The 16,894-nt window shown below is 35.6% G+C and overlaps 1 protein-coding gene across 11 annotated transcripts in view; it reads right to left on the reverse strand.

The window, feature by feature from the left end:
* PIAS2 (protein inhibitor of activated STAT 2) overlaps nt 1-16,894 on the reverse strand; it is a 144,821-nt gene that overhangs the window by 115,589 nt on the left and 12,338 nt on the right. For 3 of the 11 annotated variants that reach the window (XM_053205544.1, XM_027068912.2, XM_015069997.3), the window contains exon 1: nt 10,516-10,530. The exons of 3 other annotated variants lie outside the window; for them this stretch is intronic. The gene's annotated coding sequence lies outside the window, so the exon portion shown is untranslated. Of the gene's footprint in view, nt 1-10,515; nt 10,625-12,749; nt 12,839-16,894 lie in introns of those variants that run through there. 5 more of the 11 variants (XM_053205547.1, XM_053205549.1, XM_053205546.1 and 2 more) reach the window with 3 other exon arrangements.

Here is a 16,894-nt window from a genome sequence, read left to right on the forward strand (position 1 = left end):
GGGGGAGAGGGAGGGAGGGAGGGAGGGAGGGAGAGAGGGAGAGAGAGGGAGGGAGAGAGAGAGAGAGAGAGAGAGAGAATGAATGAATGAATGAATGAATGAATGAATGAATGAATCCCAAGCAGGCTCCATACTCCCAGAGCAGAGATCAACACGAGGCTTGTACTTAAAAACTGTGAGATCATGACCCGAGTTGAAATCAAGAGTCGGACACTCAACTGACTGAGCCACCCAGGTGCCCCTGCTCTTCAACTCTTAAACATAAGACAGCAACTGCGCAAGTAGTTCAGAATCTGGGGAAGTTCTAATAGATTGGAAGCCATGGTAAAGATCAACACAAACTTTGTAGATCCTCCATCTGCTAGGATGTATTATATACGGTAGGGAAAGGAGCTACAGTGGGAAGCTGATAAATCACATTAACACTGTCTATGCCAACAATATATTTTTTTAAATGTTTATTTATTTTTGAGAGAGAGAAAGAACATGAACAAGCAGAGGAGGGGCAGAGAGAGAGGAGGACAGAGTACCCAAAGCAGGCTCTGCACTGACCACAGAAAGTCCAATGTGGTGCTCGACCTCACAAACTGAAAGATCATGATCTGAGCCAAAGTCAGGCACTTAACCAACTGAGCCACTCAGGTGCCCCCCAACTACAATATTAAAACAGCTTACATCTTTTTTTATAAGTAGGAATGGATAAAGAAAAACTACCAGATGTATACCAATTCATCAAAGGAGTGGCCAAGCCATAAGAGAAGTTATGTGACAAATTAGAAAAATACTCTAATTCCTATCCATTTCAGAGGTCACAGGAGGCTTTAGTTTGTAGCACTGTATTCCTGTGAATTCATGTTTTCCCTATAATTAAATCCCTTTTACCTGAGAGGACATATGTGGATCTCTTCCTTACAAATTAACTCCTAGGCTGAAGGAATCAAAACTGAAAATCAACTATTAAAAGAAACAATAAAGGGGTGTCTGGGTGGCTCAGTCAGTTAAGTATCTGATTACTGATTTTGGCTCAGGTCATGATCTCAAGGTTTGTGAGTTCAAGCTCCAGGAATATAAAGCCTACTTGCGATACAACTCTCCCTCTCTCTCTGTCCCTCTCCGCTGTCTTTCCCTCTCTCAAAAATAAACCTTAAAAGCAAAAAACTTTTTAAAAATAAAAGAAATAAAGAGAATACTACACTTCAAAATTTATAAAGTAAGCCAAAGCTTGGGAGAACATCTCCCTAAATGCTTCTATTATCATACAATACAAAATTTAAAATTAGTAAGTGTTAGAAAAGTGAAACAGTAGCGCACACCCTCAAAAGAGTAAAGAATTAAAAGATTAAAAAAGCATGAATTATATAGCAAACGCAGAAAAGTCTCTAACATCAGGTCCAAAAAAGGGAAAGAAAACAGTCTTGAGAATAAGAACATTAAAGACCACAAACACCAAGCAAATTTCTTTAAACAAAGAGAACAGCACATGCAACTATATTCTAATAACTTAAAGTTACTTCCTACAAAAATATACGCAACCTGATTTGGAGAAGAGATCTATTATCTTTGCCCCCACTACTTCCAAAAGCATCTACCTGGACCAAACAGCTTAATGAATAGTTTCTACCAAGCCTTCAAGGAAAAGATGGAATTCTGTTTCTTAAAAGCTGTTCAAAACAATAAGTCAAAAAGTTAAATACAGGGGCACCTGGGTGGCTCAATCGTTGGGCCTCCGGCTTCGGCTCAGGTCATGATTTCATGGTTTATGGGTTTGAGCCCCGCGTCAGACTCTGTGCTGACAGCTCAGAGCCTAGAGCCTGGAGCCTGCTTAGGATTCTGTTTCCCTCGCTCTTCGCCCCTCCCCCACTGGTGTGCGCGCGCGCGCGCGCGCTCTCTCTCTCTCTCTCTCTCTCTCTCTCTCTCTCTCTCTCAAAAGTAAATAAACATTAAAAATTTTTGGGGGGGCACCTGGGTGGCTCAGTCGGTTAAGAGTCCAACTTTGGCTCAGGTCATGATCTCACAGTCCATGAGTTCGAGCCCCACGGCAGACTCTGTGCTGACAGCTCAGGGCCTGGAGCCTGCTTCAGATTCTCCGTCTGTCTGCCCCTCCCCTGATCGTGCTTTCTCTCTCTCTCTCTCTCTCTCTCTCAAAGATAAATAAAGATTTTTAAAAAAAAATTTTTTTAAGTTAAATACGTGTTAGAAGGCAAACAAAAAAATCCATTGAAGACAAAATTTTTTAAATATGCAATTTTTTGTTTTCTAAACATCAGGGAGTCAGACTCATCCCACCAAATTTTAAGCAAAAGCCTGATGAAAAAGGGAGCCTAGAATACCACCTATTTCTTCTCATTTCCCAATGTGGACCAGCGAAGTCTTTCATCAATATTACCATTGAGTATAGACACAAAAGCCCTCAAAGTACCCAAATATAGTCTAATCCAGGAAAATAAAAATGGCTTAACATAAACCTTGTACGTTATTTAGTTTAGAGGATTTCTATCCTTATAGTAGCATATTAAAATATTTATGGATAAGATTATACATGAGATTTCCTTTAAAATCATTTGGGGAAGACTGCAAATAGTCAAAGAAATCTTGAGAAAATAGAATAAAGCTGAAGGCATCAGGCTCCCTGTTTTCAAACTATGCTACAAAGCTAAAATAATCAAAACAGTAAGGTACTGGCATGAAAAAACATATACATCAATGGAACAGAATAGACAGCCCAGAAATAAACCCACTTGTATACAATTAATTCGTAACAAAGGAGCCAAGATTATACAATGGAGAAAGGACAGCCTTTTCAATATGGGAAAACTGAACAGCCACATGCTAAAGAACGAACTGGACCAACATCTTACACTATACACAAAAATGAACTCAAAATGGACTGAAGACTTGAACACAAGACCTGAATCCATAAAAATCCTAGAAGAAAACATGCTGGCAAGCTCCTTGACACAGGCCTTGGCAATGTTATTTTAAATCTGACACCACCAGCAAAAGCAACAACAACAAAAACACTAAGTGCAACTACATCAAACTAAAAAGCTTCCACAAAGCAAAGGAAACCATCGACAAAATGAAAAGGCAACCTATGTTAATGGAAGAAAATATTTGCGAATCATGTATCCAATAAGGGGTTAATATCCAAAATACATAAAGAACTCATAAAAAGAACCCAAAAAATCCAATTAAAAATTGAGCAAATTTGCATGGACATAGATGGAGCTAAAGAGTAGTCTGCTAAGTGAAAGAAGTCAGCCAGAGAAAGACAAATACCGTATGATTTCAGTCACATGTGGAATTTAAGAAGCAAAGCATGAGCAAAGGGAAAAACAGAGCTGCAAACCAAGACTCTTAACTACAGGGAATTGATAGTCGCCAGAAAGGAAGTGGGAGGGCGGGGGGGGGGGGGGGGGGGGCGCTGGGTAAAATAAGTGGTGGGCATTAAGGAGTGCACTTGCGATGAGCACCAGTCATATGGAAGTGATGAATCCCTATACATTCACCTGAAATTAATATTACACTGTATGCTAAGTGGAATTTAAATACTTTTTAAAAATTGGCCAGAAAATCTGAATAGACACTTTTCAAATAGACATTTAAAAAAATGGTCAACATGGGGCGCCTGGGTGGCGCAGTCGGTTAAGCGTCCAACTTCAGCCAGGTCACGATCTCGCGGTCCGTGAGTTCGAGCCCCGCGTCAGGCTCTGGGCTGATGGCTCGGAGCCTGGAGCCTGTTTCCGATTCTGTGTCTCCCTCTCTCTCTGCCCCTCCCCCGTTCATGCTCTGTCTCTCTCTGTCCCAAAAATAAATAAACGTTGAAAAAAAAATTTTCAAAAATAAAAAAATAAAAAAATGGTCAACAAAGACATGAAACGATGTTCAACATCACTCATCATCAGGGAAATGCAAATCAAAACCGCAATGAGATATCCCCCACACCTGTCAGAATGGCTACTATCAAAAAAGACAAGAAATAACAAACGTTGGTGACGATGTGGAGAAGAGGGAACCGCTGCGCACTGCTGGCCGCAGTGTAAACTGGTGCAGCCACTATGGAAAACAGCATGGAGGGTCCTCAAAAAATTAAAAATAAAACTGTAAAAAGATCCAGCGATTCCACGGAATTCCATTCAGGTATTTACCTGAAGAAAATGAAAACACTAACTTGAAAAGATATATGCACCCCTGCCAAGTTGGCTTCAGCATTATTTACCTACAATAGCCAAGATATGGAAACAACCTAAGTGTCCAAAAACGGAATGAATAAAGAAGCTGTATATATACACATACACCTCACAGCTTTATATATATAGCAGCTTACGCACACACAATGGAATATTACTCAGTCATATAAAAGAATGAAATCTTGCCATTTGAGAAAACATGGACAGACCCTGAGGGCATTATGCTAAGTGAAATAAGTCACATAGAGAAAGGCAAATAACATATGATCTCAAATGTGGAACCTAAAAACAAAACAAAAACAAGAAAACCAAGCTCATAAAACAGTTTGGTGGTTTTGGTTGGGGTGGGCGGAGGGAGGAAATGGGTGAAAGGGATCAAAAGGTACAAACTTTCAGTTATAAATTAAATGTTATGGGGATATAATGTTCAGCACGATGAGTATAGTTAGTAATAGCATATTGTATATCTGAAAGTTGCTAAGAGAGATCTTAAAAGTTCTCCTAAGAAAAAAATTTTTAGTTGGGCGCCTGGGTGGCTCAGTCAGTTAAGTGTCTGACTTCAGCTCAGGTCATGATCTCATGGTTTGTGGGTTTGAGCTCCACGTCAGGCTCTCTGCTGACAGCATGGAGCCTGCTTCGGATCCTCTGTCCCCTGCTATCTCTGCCCCTCCCCCGCTTGCACACTCTGACTCTCTCAAAATAAACAAACTTAAAAAAAAAAGACTTAAAAAATGTTAGTAACTGTCAGATGATGTATATTTGCTAGATTTATTGTGGTAATCATTTGCAATACATACAAATAGTGAATCATGCTGTACACCTGAAACTAATATAACATTATATGTCAATTATACCCCAATTAAGAAAGTAATAAAAAATATCTGAAACTTGAAAAAAAATCACTGGGGGGAGTGGATACATGAAAAAAGATGAGTTGATAATTGCTGAAGCTGAGTACTGGGTACAGGGGGAATTCTCAACCTTGCAAATATAAGAATCTTTCTATAGTAAAAAGTTTGCTTGAATGGAGGAAACTAGTATATAGCAACTCTCTGCACAATCTTCCTAATTTTTCCATAAATCTAAAAGTATTACAAATTTAATTAAGTAAACATTGTTTGAAGGTAGGGAAAAACAGACTGATCTAAATACCATTTCCCACAAAAGGAAACCAGGCTCCTTAAAAAAAATGGCTAACTCCAAGTCAGGGGTAGAAAATGCACAAGATGAGCCTAGAAGATTTTATCATACCAGAAAGCAAAGAAGTTATTAGACACTACTGGAATCTTGTCAGAAGGACACAGAAAACAATCCAATAGCCCCAAGACGACAACTGGACCATCGAAGACAACAAAAACCGCATCAATTCAAACACATCAAATACATTAAAAATCATTCGTTCACAACAATACTTAAAACACATATACACAACTGGGGCACCTGGGGACTCAATCTGTTCAGCGTCCAATTCTTGATCTCAGCTCAGATCTTGACCTCAGAGTCATGAGTTCAAGCCCCACACTGGGCTCCACACTGGGCTCCATACTGGGCATGAAGCCTACTTAAAAAAAAAAACAAACAAACCCAGGGGCACGTAGGTGGCTCAATCTGACTTCGGCTCAGGTCACGATCTCACAGTTCCTGGGTTCCAGCCCTAAACTGGGCTCCATGCTCACAGCTCAGAGCCTGGAACCTGCTTCAGATTCTGTGTCTCCCTCTTTGTCTGCTCCCCACTTACTTATGCTCTGTCTCTGAAAAAATAAATATTAAAACAAAAATTTTTTAACGAAAAAACCAAAAACCAAAAAATACAGCTCACTGATCTCTGTTACAAGATGTTGAGAAACTCATTATTCTGAAAATTGATAAAGGAAGTAAAACAATACAAAAAGATTTGTCAGTTAAAAAAAAAAAAAGCCATATGATCAATCTGCATTAATGCCAGAAAGGCATTTGAAGAAGTCCTATCTATCCATTATTGATAAAACTTCTCAATAAACAGAATGAAACTCTGTTAACATGATAAAGGGTAGCTATCAGAAATCAGTAGCAAATATCACCTTTAAAGATGAAACACTATATCATAAACACCTACAAAAGATAAGTTTTCTCATTGAAAGTTATTCTGAAGTATCTAGACAATACAAATTGTCTACTACAAAAGTAGTAACATTTAGAGGTGCATGGGTGGCTCAGTTGGTTAAATGTCTGATTCTTGATTTTGGCTAAGGTCATAACCTCACGGTTTGTAAGATCAAGCCCCACACTGGGCTCTGCACTGAAAGCATGGAACCCGCTTGGGATGCTCTCTCTCTCCTTCTCTGCCCCTTCCCCACCTGCACATAGTCTCTCACTCGCTCATCCTCTCTGTCTCTCTAAATAAACATTTAAAAAAATAAAAGAAGTAACATATATAATTTGCAAATGACAGAACTTTCTACACTGTAAATGTAAAGAAGGGGCGCCTGCGTGGTTCAGTCAGTTAAGCATCCGACTTTGGCTCAGGTCATGATCTTGCAATTCATGGATTTGAGTCCTGCGTCAGGCTCTGTGCTGACAGCTCAGAGCCTGGAGCCTGCTTCAGATTCTGTGTCTCCCTCTCTCCCTGCCCCTCCCCTGTTCATACTATGTGTGTGTGTGTATGTCTCTCTCTCTCTCTCTCTCTCTCTCTCTCAAAAATAAACAAACATTAAAAGAATTTTTTAAAAAAAGGAAAAATAAAGAAATCCACTGAAAATTAAGACCTAATAATACTAAGTTAAGAAAATTTGTAGTTTTCTCTACATCAAATAGATTTTTAAGTGACTGATAAGGAAAACCAGTATTTTAAAAAGTCTAAATAAATAACATAAAAATATAAAATGCAAAGATAAGTCTAAGTAACAAAAATATAAAATGCAAAGGAATAAATTTAAAAATTTTGCAAGAGCTGCATAAAAGCAACAAGACATAAATGAACCCTTGAATAAATTAAGGAATATATCATGTTACTAAATAAAAATAGTAAATACTGAAAATATGTCAATAATCCTCAACTTTATTTTACAAATATAATAAAATTCCAATGAATAATGAGTTGAAGGGTTTCACAGATTAAAATTTATCATAAAAAACAAAATATATAATATGGCAGGTGGTGATGAATACAAAGAACAAAAATAATGGAAAAAAGGAAACATAATGAAAAGGTAAAGGATGTGCAATTTTAAAGAGGGAAGGTCTCATTCAGAAGGTAATTGAATAAGTAACTGAAGGAGTAACAAGGCACCCAATGGGTATATAAGGAAAAGCATTCCAAAGCATAGGCCACAACAGGTGCAAAAGCCTTTGAGGAAGAAAGCATGTCTAACACAGGGAAAGGAAAGTAAAAAGCTCATCACTGCTGAACCAGAGGAATCTAAGGTAGCAGAATGATAAGCAAAGAAAATGACAAACCCAGGAACGAGGCAATTAGCTTAAACATATATTTACTATATAAAATTACAGTATCATATTTGTGAGGTTAAGAAATGACAGAACAAAACCTCCAGGCAACAATGGCATGTGTGTAGGTTGGTAGAGTGGAGAGCAGGTTGAAGTATTCTGTAGATTAAAATAGGATAGTTTTAGACTTACACGTATTAAAATTTCAAAAGAAAATTAAGAAAACTCTAAGAGTACGTGAGAAAGCAAATGGCAGGAAACATGAGAAAGAGGGCAGGAAAATATCAGCCCAAAAGGTGGCAAGAAAACAGATGGGGAGACAAAACACACAAAAAATGGATAGCACAGAATAAAGGAATAAATACAAATACAATATAAATACATCAATAATCCCAACAAATAAAAAGGAAATAAACTTTCCAATTAAAACAGCAAGATTAGGAGATATCACTACAGAAACCACAGACATCAAAAAGATAGTACAAGAATACTAAGAACAACTCTATACACAGGAATTTGGCAATTTATATGAAAAGGACTTGGGGCGCCTTGGTGGCTCAGTAGGTTGAGCATCCAACTTCTGCTCAGGTCATGATCTCACCCTGTGTCAGGCTCCCATGTCAGGCTCGGTGCTGACAGCTCAGAGCCTGGAGCCTGCTTCAGATTCTGTGTCTCAATCTCTCTCTGCCCCTCCCTCACTTGTACTCTCTTTCTCAAAAATAAATAAACTTTTAAAAATATTAAAAAAAAAAAAGGACTAATCCCTTGAAAAATACGAACTACCCAACTCACCCAATATGAAATAGATAATTTTAATACCCCACCAACTACTCAGGAAATTTAATTCATAATTTTAAAACTTTCAAAAAAGAAATGATCAGGGCTAAATGGTTTTACTGGAGAATTCTACCCAACATTTAAAGGAGAACTAATATTGGGGTGTCTGAGTGGCTCAGTAGGTTAAGTGTCCGACTCTTGGTTTCAGCTCAGGTCTTGATCTCACAGTTCGTGAGTTCAAGCTCTGCATCAGGCTCTGTGCTGACAGCATGGAGCCTGCTTGGGAGTCTGTCTGTCTCTCTCCCTTTGCTATTGCTCTCTCTCTGTTTCTCTCTCAAAATAATAAACTTAAAAAAAAAAAAAAAGAATTAACACTAATTTGATATCATTTCTTCCAGAAAATAGAAGATGAGAGAATACTTCTAAATTCGTTTTATAAATCTAATATCACCCTGATGGCAAAACCAGACAAAAGTAGTATAAAGATAAAACTACAAACCAATATCCATCACAACTATGGATGTTAAAATATTTAACAAAATGTTACCAAACAGAATTTTGTAATATACAAAAAAATTATATACCACGACCAAGTGAAGTTTATTCCAGGGATACAAGGCTAGTTCAATGTTTGAAATCAATGCAGTATACCTTAATAGCTAAAAGAAGAAAACCATATGATCAAAACAGTCAATGCAGAAAATGAATTTAATAAATTCAACACCCACTCACAACAAAAATTCTCAGAAAAACAGGAATATAGAACGTCCTCAACTTAATAGAAATTACCTACAACATATCTAGAGCTAACATTACGCTTTACGGGAAAAGACTGAACACATCACCCCAAAATTGGAAATTAAGCAAGAATACCAATTCTCGCTCTGTTAATCAACATAGTACTGTAAGTTCTGGATAAGGGAAAAGACAAGAAGAGGAAATAAATGGCATATAGTTTGGAAAGAAAAAAAATTTTAATTGCCTGTATTTGCAAATCCCTCAAGACTCTATAAAACAACTCTTAAAACCAATAACTGACTTCAACAAGGTCACAGGAGACAAGACCAACACACAACCAATCAAATCTCTATATACTAACAAAGAACAGGTAAAAACACAAGTTAAAAACATGATACTATTCATAATCACTCCCCAAAAAATGAAAATGCATGTTTAAAAGTAAAACATACACAGGAATTATATACTGAAAACTACAAAATGCTAATGAAAGAGGTCCAAGAAAATCTAAATGAATGGATTCTCCATGGCTTTTAAAGATTCAACAAAGGAACTACATCAATTTTCCCTAAACTGACACAGATTTAACACAGTTTCTGCCCAAAGCCCACCAAGACTTCTTTATATAGATAAGATTATTCTAAAATTTTTCTGGAAAGACAAAGAAACTAGAAGAACTTAAACAATTTTTAAAAAAATAGAAATCAGTCTATTTCATTTCACAACGTAGCTCTGTAATCAAGACTATATGTTATTAGCAGAAGTAACACATAGGTCTATTGAACAGAACAGAGAACCCAGAAACAGACCTACACAAATATGCCCAAAGAGGTTTTGACAAAGATGCAAAAGTAACTCAGTGGAGGAAAGACTGCCTTTCAACGAATGGTGCTGAAGCAAATTATGCATCCCACTATGTCTTAACATTTCATACAAAAATTAACTCCAAACGAATCATGGACTTAAATGTTAGAATAAAGCTATACAGAAGAAAATCTTCAAGAGCTAGGGCTAGGCAAAGAGTTCTTAGACTTGACACTCAAAGCAAAATCCACAAAAGAAAAAATGATACATTGGACTTCATCAAAATTAAAAACCTGTGCTCTGCAAGACCCTGTTAAAAAGATGAAAAGACAGTCAACAGGCTTGGCAACAGTATTTGCAAACCACATTATGTAACAAAGGACTGGTATCTAGAATATATCTAGAACTGTCAAAACTCAACAGAAAAAAAATCCAATTTAAAAAAGAGCAAAGGGCATGAAGAGACATTTCATCAATAAGGATATACAGATAAAAAATAAGCACATGAAAATATGTTCAGTATCATTATAGCCACCAGGGGAATGCAAATTAAAACCTCACGGAAGGATCACTAGATACATACCAGAATGACTAAAATGAAAAACAGTGATAACACCAAATGCTGGCGAGGATGCTGAGAAACTGGATCGCTCCATACATTGCTGGTAGGGATGTAAAATGGTACAGCCACTCTGGAAAACAGTTTGGCAAGTTCTTAAAAAACTATATATACAATAACCATACAACCCAGGAACTGCACTCCTGGATATTTATCCCAGAGAAAGGAAAACTTATGTTTACAAAAAAACTTTTGCAAAATCTTAAGGTACTTTTATTTGTAACAGCCCAAAACTCTAAACACGGATGTCTTTCAACAGGTAAATGGTTAAACAAATCCAAACCTATTCATACATGTAACAACACGTATGAATCTCCAGAGAATGATGCTGAATGAAAACAAAAACAAAGCAACAAAAAACAAACCCAAAGGTGACATACTGTATGATTCCATGTATATAACATTCTTAGAAAAATAAAACCATAGAAATGAAGAACAGATGAGTGGGTCCGAGATATTAAGGGAATGGGAAGAAAGTGGGTGTGGTGATAAAAATGACAATACAGAGGAATCCTTATAGTGATGGAAATGGTCCATATCTTGATTGTGTCAATGTCAATATCCTTGTGATATTGATATGGTTTTGCAAGATGTTACCACTATGGGAAACTAGGTATAGACTACATGAAATGTCTCTGTACTATTTCTTAACTGTGAGCAAACTATTATCTTCATAAAAAGTTTAATTAAAAATTACAAAGACCAAGACTACCAGAGCAGATTAATTTTTTTAATTCAATAGCATGATATTCACAAGAGAGAAAACTAAAACAAAAGAACACAAAAATATAGGAGGGAGAATTTTAAAAATCAAAAAAAGTGAGCTGACCAGAAGAAAATACTATAATACAAAACAGTAGTATGTTATATAAAAAGCATTCATAGACATAGTCACCACATAGAATAAATATTCCAACTCAACAGGAAAATACACGCTTACACGTCCATGTACTAGTAACAAATATATTTTAAAAACTGGTAGAACTACAAGAAAAAAACTGGGGGAAAAAAACATTCTGCTGAAAGATTAACATACTTCGGCTCTCTAAAAACATACAGAAGATTTGAACAGAATTAACAAGCCTGACTACCAGACATGTACAAAACTGTGCTTACTACTGCAAAATACAAATTCTCTTCCATGTACAAACAAAAATAAAAACTGACCACAGTCTTATGAGATTTCAAAGGATTAGCAGCATATAGATCATGCTTCCTAACCCAACACAATTACAAATCAACAACTAAAGAAACTCCCATGTGTTTAGAAATAAAATCTTTAAATAACTCATAAACTAAAGAATTCAAAGTGGAAAACTGTAAAGTACAAGTGAAAAATAATGACATTATTGCACATCAAAACTTGTGTGATGCAGGCAAAGCAATAAAGACCTATGTTAAAAGCCTGAAAATTAAAAAGGCGTACAACTTAAGAAATTAGAAAAAGAATAGAAATAAACCCAAAAGAAGCTTAAGGAAACAAAGAGCAGAAATTAACGAATGGGGGAAGGAAACAATGAAGAACATTAAAAAACAAACAAAAACAAAAAAATAGGGATTTGGTTCTTTTTTAAGAAGTTTTTTTTTTAAAGGCATTAAAAGAAAAAAAGATAAAAGGGACATTAACTACAGACTACAAAATTAGAGATTAACAACTTAATACCATAAATTCAAGAATGTGAATAAAATGGACAACTTCCTATAAAAGTATAACCTACCAAAACTGGCTTGAAAACTGAAAATATGAACAATCCTATAACCAAAGCAACTGAATCAGTGGTTAAGAAGTGTCCCACAAAGAAAACACCAGTAAAAATTTTACCAGGGAGTCTACCAAACACTTAAACAGATCACTCTAATCTTAAATAAATTCTTCCACAAGAAGAAAAATGTATTTTTTTAATTATAAGTCAATATTACTAATTATCAGAAAAAACTTAAATTCACTATCTTCAATTTGAGTCCAATAATGAAAAAGGAAACAAATCAAGGTTGACTTTATACTTGAAATTATATGTATTTCACCATGTTAACAGGTTATTAAAGAAAAACATCTCAAAAAATGCAGAGAAGGCTTTTGATAAAATTCAACATCCATTCAAGACTTTTTTTTCCTTTAGCAAGCTAGTAATAGAAAGGAACATCCTTAACCTGAAAAGATTATCTACAATAAACCTACAGCAAGCATCATACTTAACTGTGAAACTTTGAAAGCATTCCCTTTAAAATCAGGAACAAGATCAGGATGCCCCCATCACCGCTTCTATTCAACATTGTACTGGAGATCCTAGCCAGCACATTAAGACAAGAAAAAGAAAGAAAGAAAAAAAAAGCATAAGAATTGGAAAGGAGGAAACAAAGAGGTCATTATTCACAGATAGGTCTGTCTACACAGAAAATCCAAAAGAATTCTACAGATAATTTATCACATTTAGGAGTAAAGCAAGGTTGTTACACAAAGTCAAATTGTGCTTCTATACACCAGCAAGGTAGAAAATTATGAAAAGACATAATTTATAATTTGATACAAAAAAATAAAGCACCTAAAAATAAATCTAACAAAATATTTGCAATAGCTTAATGGAAGAAAATTACAAAACTTTATGAAAGATATTGTAAAAGACCTAAATAAATGAAGATCACAATGTTCATGGTTAAGAAAATTTCATTCTCTCCAAACTGGCTTACAGATTCAGTGCATTTCTCATCAAAATCCCAACAGATTGTGCATGTTTGCATGCGTCTACATAACTTAAAAAAAATGATTTTAAAATTATACAGAGGATCAAACAGCCAAGAAGTTCCCTCAAGAACTACAAGGGAGGAGGAACTGACCTACTTCTTATCCCTCAATGATGGGTAAACAGTTTGAGACCAACCCTCTCTGTGAAAATTTAAAAACGGAATATAATATGAAAAACATCCATCTGAAGGCATGAAGCACTATCAAGTCAGCAAGGACGTGAGAGGCCAACACTGTGGAAAGAAGGGAAGTCTAGAAAATAGAGTCCAACATTTGATGCCTCTTTTCGCCTAGAAATATTTGCCAATAGGGAAAGGGCAATGGATAGGTTGAGAAGTCAAGATCTTTGAATAGACCTATAGGGCTGGGGAATCGAGAAGATTACTAACAAAATATAAACCTGCAACAGCTGATATCTGGGATATATGATGAACTCCTACAAATCAGTATGAAAAAGATAGATGGCCCAAAAATGGGCAAAAAATCTAGCAGGTCATGTTAATAAAGACTGCCAAATGGGCAATAAATATATTAAAAAGGGCTTAAAATCATTACTCATTAGGAAAATGCAAATTAAAGTCACCATTCACCAAAAATGCCTAAAATTAAAAGAGTAGACAAGAAAGAACATGGAACTGGAACCCGTATTTTGCTAGTGGAAAGGAATGAACAAACTACAACTACCTACAAATGAATCTTGTAAACAAAATTGAGAAAAAAGTCAGACGCAAACAATATATACATCATACAATTCCATTTATATAAGGCTCAAAAAATAGACAAAACTAATCTAAGACTAACGTCAAGCCAGTAGTATCTTTCAGGAGGCCGAGGTTAGTCATTGGGAGGGAACTCAAGAGGAGTCTCTAGGGTACTGGTAATGTTCAATTTCTTCATCTACAGATGGTTACATTGAAAAAAAAAAATCATTCAGCTGTACTCTCACGATCTATGTATTTTCTATATGAATGCCCTAGAGCAACAGAAGTTTTTGTGGAAGTTGTTACAGAGTTAAGAGAAATTAAGACAATTTGATGGTGCTGTTAGCACAGACTAAGAGATAAGAATCCAGAAAGCACAGACAGATCCGATTGTAGAACTATTACAAATTAGTAAAAAAAAAAAAAATATATATATATATATGCTAGTACAAACACAGGCAAAAGACACAGAATAGGCAATCAGAATCTCCGAAGAGTTAAGAAAATGGTTATAAGCATAATAAAAGATGCTCACCTTCTTACCAAAGGAAAACATTAAAATCCAACAAGTGAAATTTTATACTCATTGGCAAAAACTTTCAATTTGATAAAAGTTAAGTGTTAGCAAGAAAGCTAAGCAATGAAAATTTCTGCATTGATGGAGAGAGCAAATATTGACACAGTCTTTAGAAAACAATCTAGCATCATCCAGTATTTGAAGATACACACACCCTTAAATCCCAGCAATTCTACTCCTAGAATTTGTATGGTGAAATATACAAATATTTATACTAAATGAGATCACTAAATTCACAAACAGTGTCACATCAGTGCAGGGTAAGTTTACAGAATTTTTTTTTGCATTTTCAAAACTTTTTGGATTTCCAAAGTGTAGATAAGGAACGTGAGACTATAATAGGAAAAAAATGGACACTACACAAACTTCCAACAAGAGAATGGATAAAGTGGTATTCATACAGTGGAAAATTAAAAACAATGATAAAAACCCCAAATACAGTATTATTCCATTTGTATAAAATGTTTAAGCACATAAAAACTTACATAGATATAACATGATTTTATATACCTATAAAATAATAACATGATATCATGTTATCATGGATTAAACCAGGAAAGGGCACCCTGCTGACCTAATGAACTATTTTCTTAACTTACATGATGGCTATATTCATGTTTATTTACCTGTACCTTTACCTGTTATAAATAATCTTTTGTATTTATGAAATAACTTAAACATTTAAGAAATAAAAAAGGGTAGCATGGTGTACCCAAATACACAAACCACGATTACAATAAGAGAATTGTCTCAAGAGACCTTTTTAAAGCAACTAGCATCCTCAGTTCAAGGCATTTTTCCCCATAAAAAGAAGACAAGTTGCCACTGAAAGAAAGAAAGAAAGAAAGAAAGAAAGAAAGAAAGAAAGAAAGAAAGAAAGAAAGAAAGAAAGAAAATAAAAGATTCTATAAACTAAAAATACGATCACTGAAATAAATTCTATGGAAGAGTTCAAAAACAAAACCAAGGAAACCTTCAGAAAAATAAACATCAATCTAGAAGTCCAACATTCACCCATCAAGAGTCTCACAGAAAACAGAAAAGGAGGGAAAGAAATTATCAAAGAAATAGAAGACAGTCCCCAGACCTGGTGAGTCTTAGAACTGAAAAGTTACTCCCCCAAGAATGAAAAAAGGCTTACAACCAGACGTATTTCACAAAATACGAAAGATAAAAAGATCACCATAAAGATTTTAAACAAGATGACTACAAAAGGATAACCATCGGATTTGTAACTGGACCTATATTAGCAACATTGGATGTTTTAAATTCCTAGAGTAAAGCTTTCAAAATCCGTAAGGAAAAACCTTACTACCAATTTATAGTTCTACATCTAAATTTCCAATCAGGAACAAAGGCCAAGTCATTTTTCAGATACTGAAGAAATTAAGACTGTTCATCACGTGTCCTTACTAAAACAACTATTCATGATTACATTCCAGTAATATTAAAAAAGGAATTTAAAAAAGACACGGGATTCAAGCAACAGACCTAATCCAGGAGTACAATGTAAGCCCAGGATGACAGCTGTACAGCAGAACTAGACAGCAAGCTGCCCAAATAAGAAAAGGAAGGTTGAGAGCTCCAGAAAGCCTACCTTCAAGAAAAGCTGAATGGTTACATATAAGAACACATTATAATATTAAATTTAAAAAATAATTTCCATAAGCTCTCCTCACCCAAGCAGGACTTTATTACATTTCTCCTTAAAGGAGCACAGGTTTAGTAACACAAGCTCTTCTATAGCTCCACATTACTTGGTTTTACAGTGACTAATATTTCTATCAGGATACATATTACAAAGGCTGGTCATCAGTACTCAATTTCTACAATCTTCCTACATAAGCACAGAAAAGCTTAGAAAAGTTATAATATAAAAGCTATAAATCTTGACAATGCAACAGAAAATGAAGGTTAGAAGCAGACAAAGGGTGGAGGTAGGAGAAACAAAGGGAAGTGAACTGGGAACTGAAAAGATGTTGTCTAAAACTGATCAGTCAAGAAACAAAAGTTTAACTATTATGAAAAGTAATAATTAGGGGCGCCTGGGTGACTCAGTCGGTTAAGTGTCTGACTTCGGCTCAGGTCATGATCTCATAGTTTGTGAGTTCAAGCTCTGCATCGGGTTCTGTGCTGACAGCTCAGAGCCTGGAGCCTGCTTCGGATTCTGTGTCTCCTCTCTTTGCCCCTCCCCGACTTCTGCTCTGTCCCTCAAAAATAAATAAATGTAAAAAAATAAAATAAAATAAAAAGTAAAATTAACACGAGAATTAGAAACAAAAAAGAGTTTTTGCTCAAAACTGGGGAGGGGGTGGGATTTAT

Source organism: Acinonyx jubatus, chromosome D3, assembly GCF_027475565.1.
Source record: "Acinonyx jubatus isolate Ajub_Pintada_27869175 chromosome D3, VMU_Ajub_asm_v1.0, whole genome shotgun sequence".
NCBI lineage: Eukaryota > Metazoa > Chordata > Mammalia > Carnivora > Felidae > Acinonyx > Acinonyx jubatus.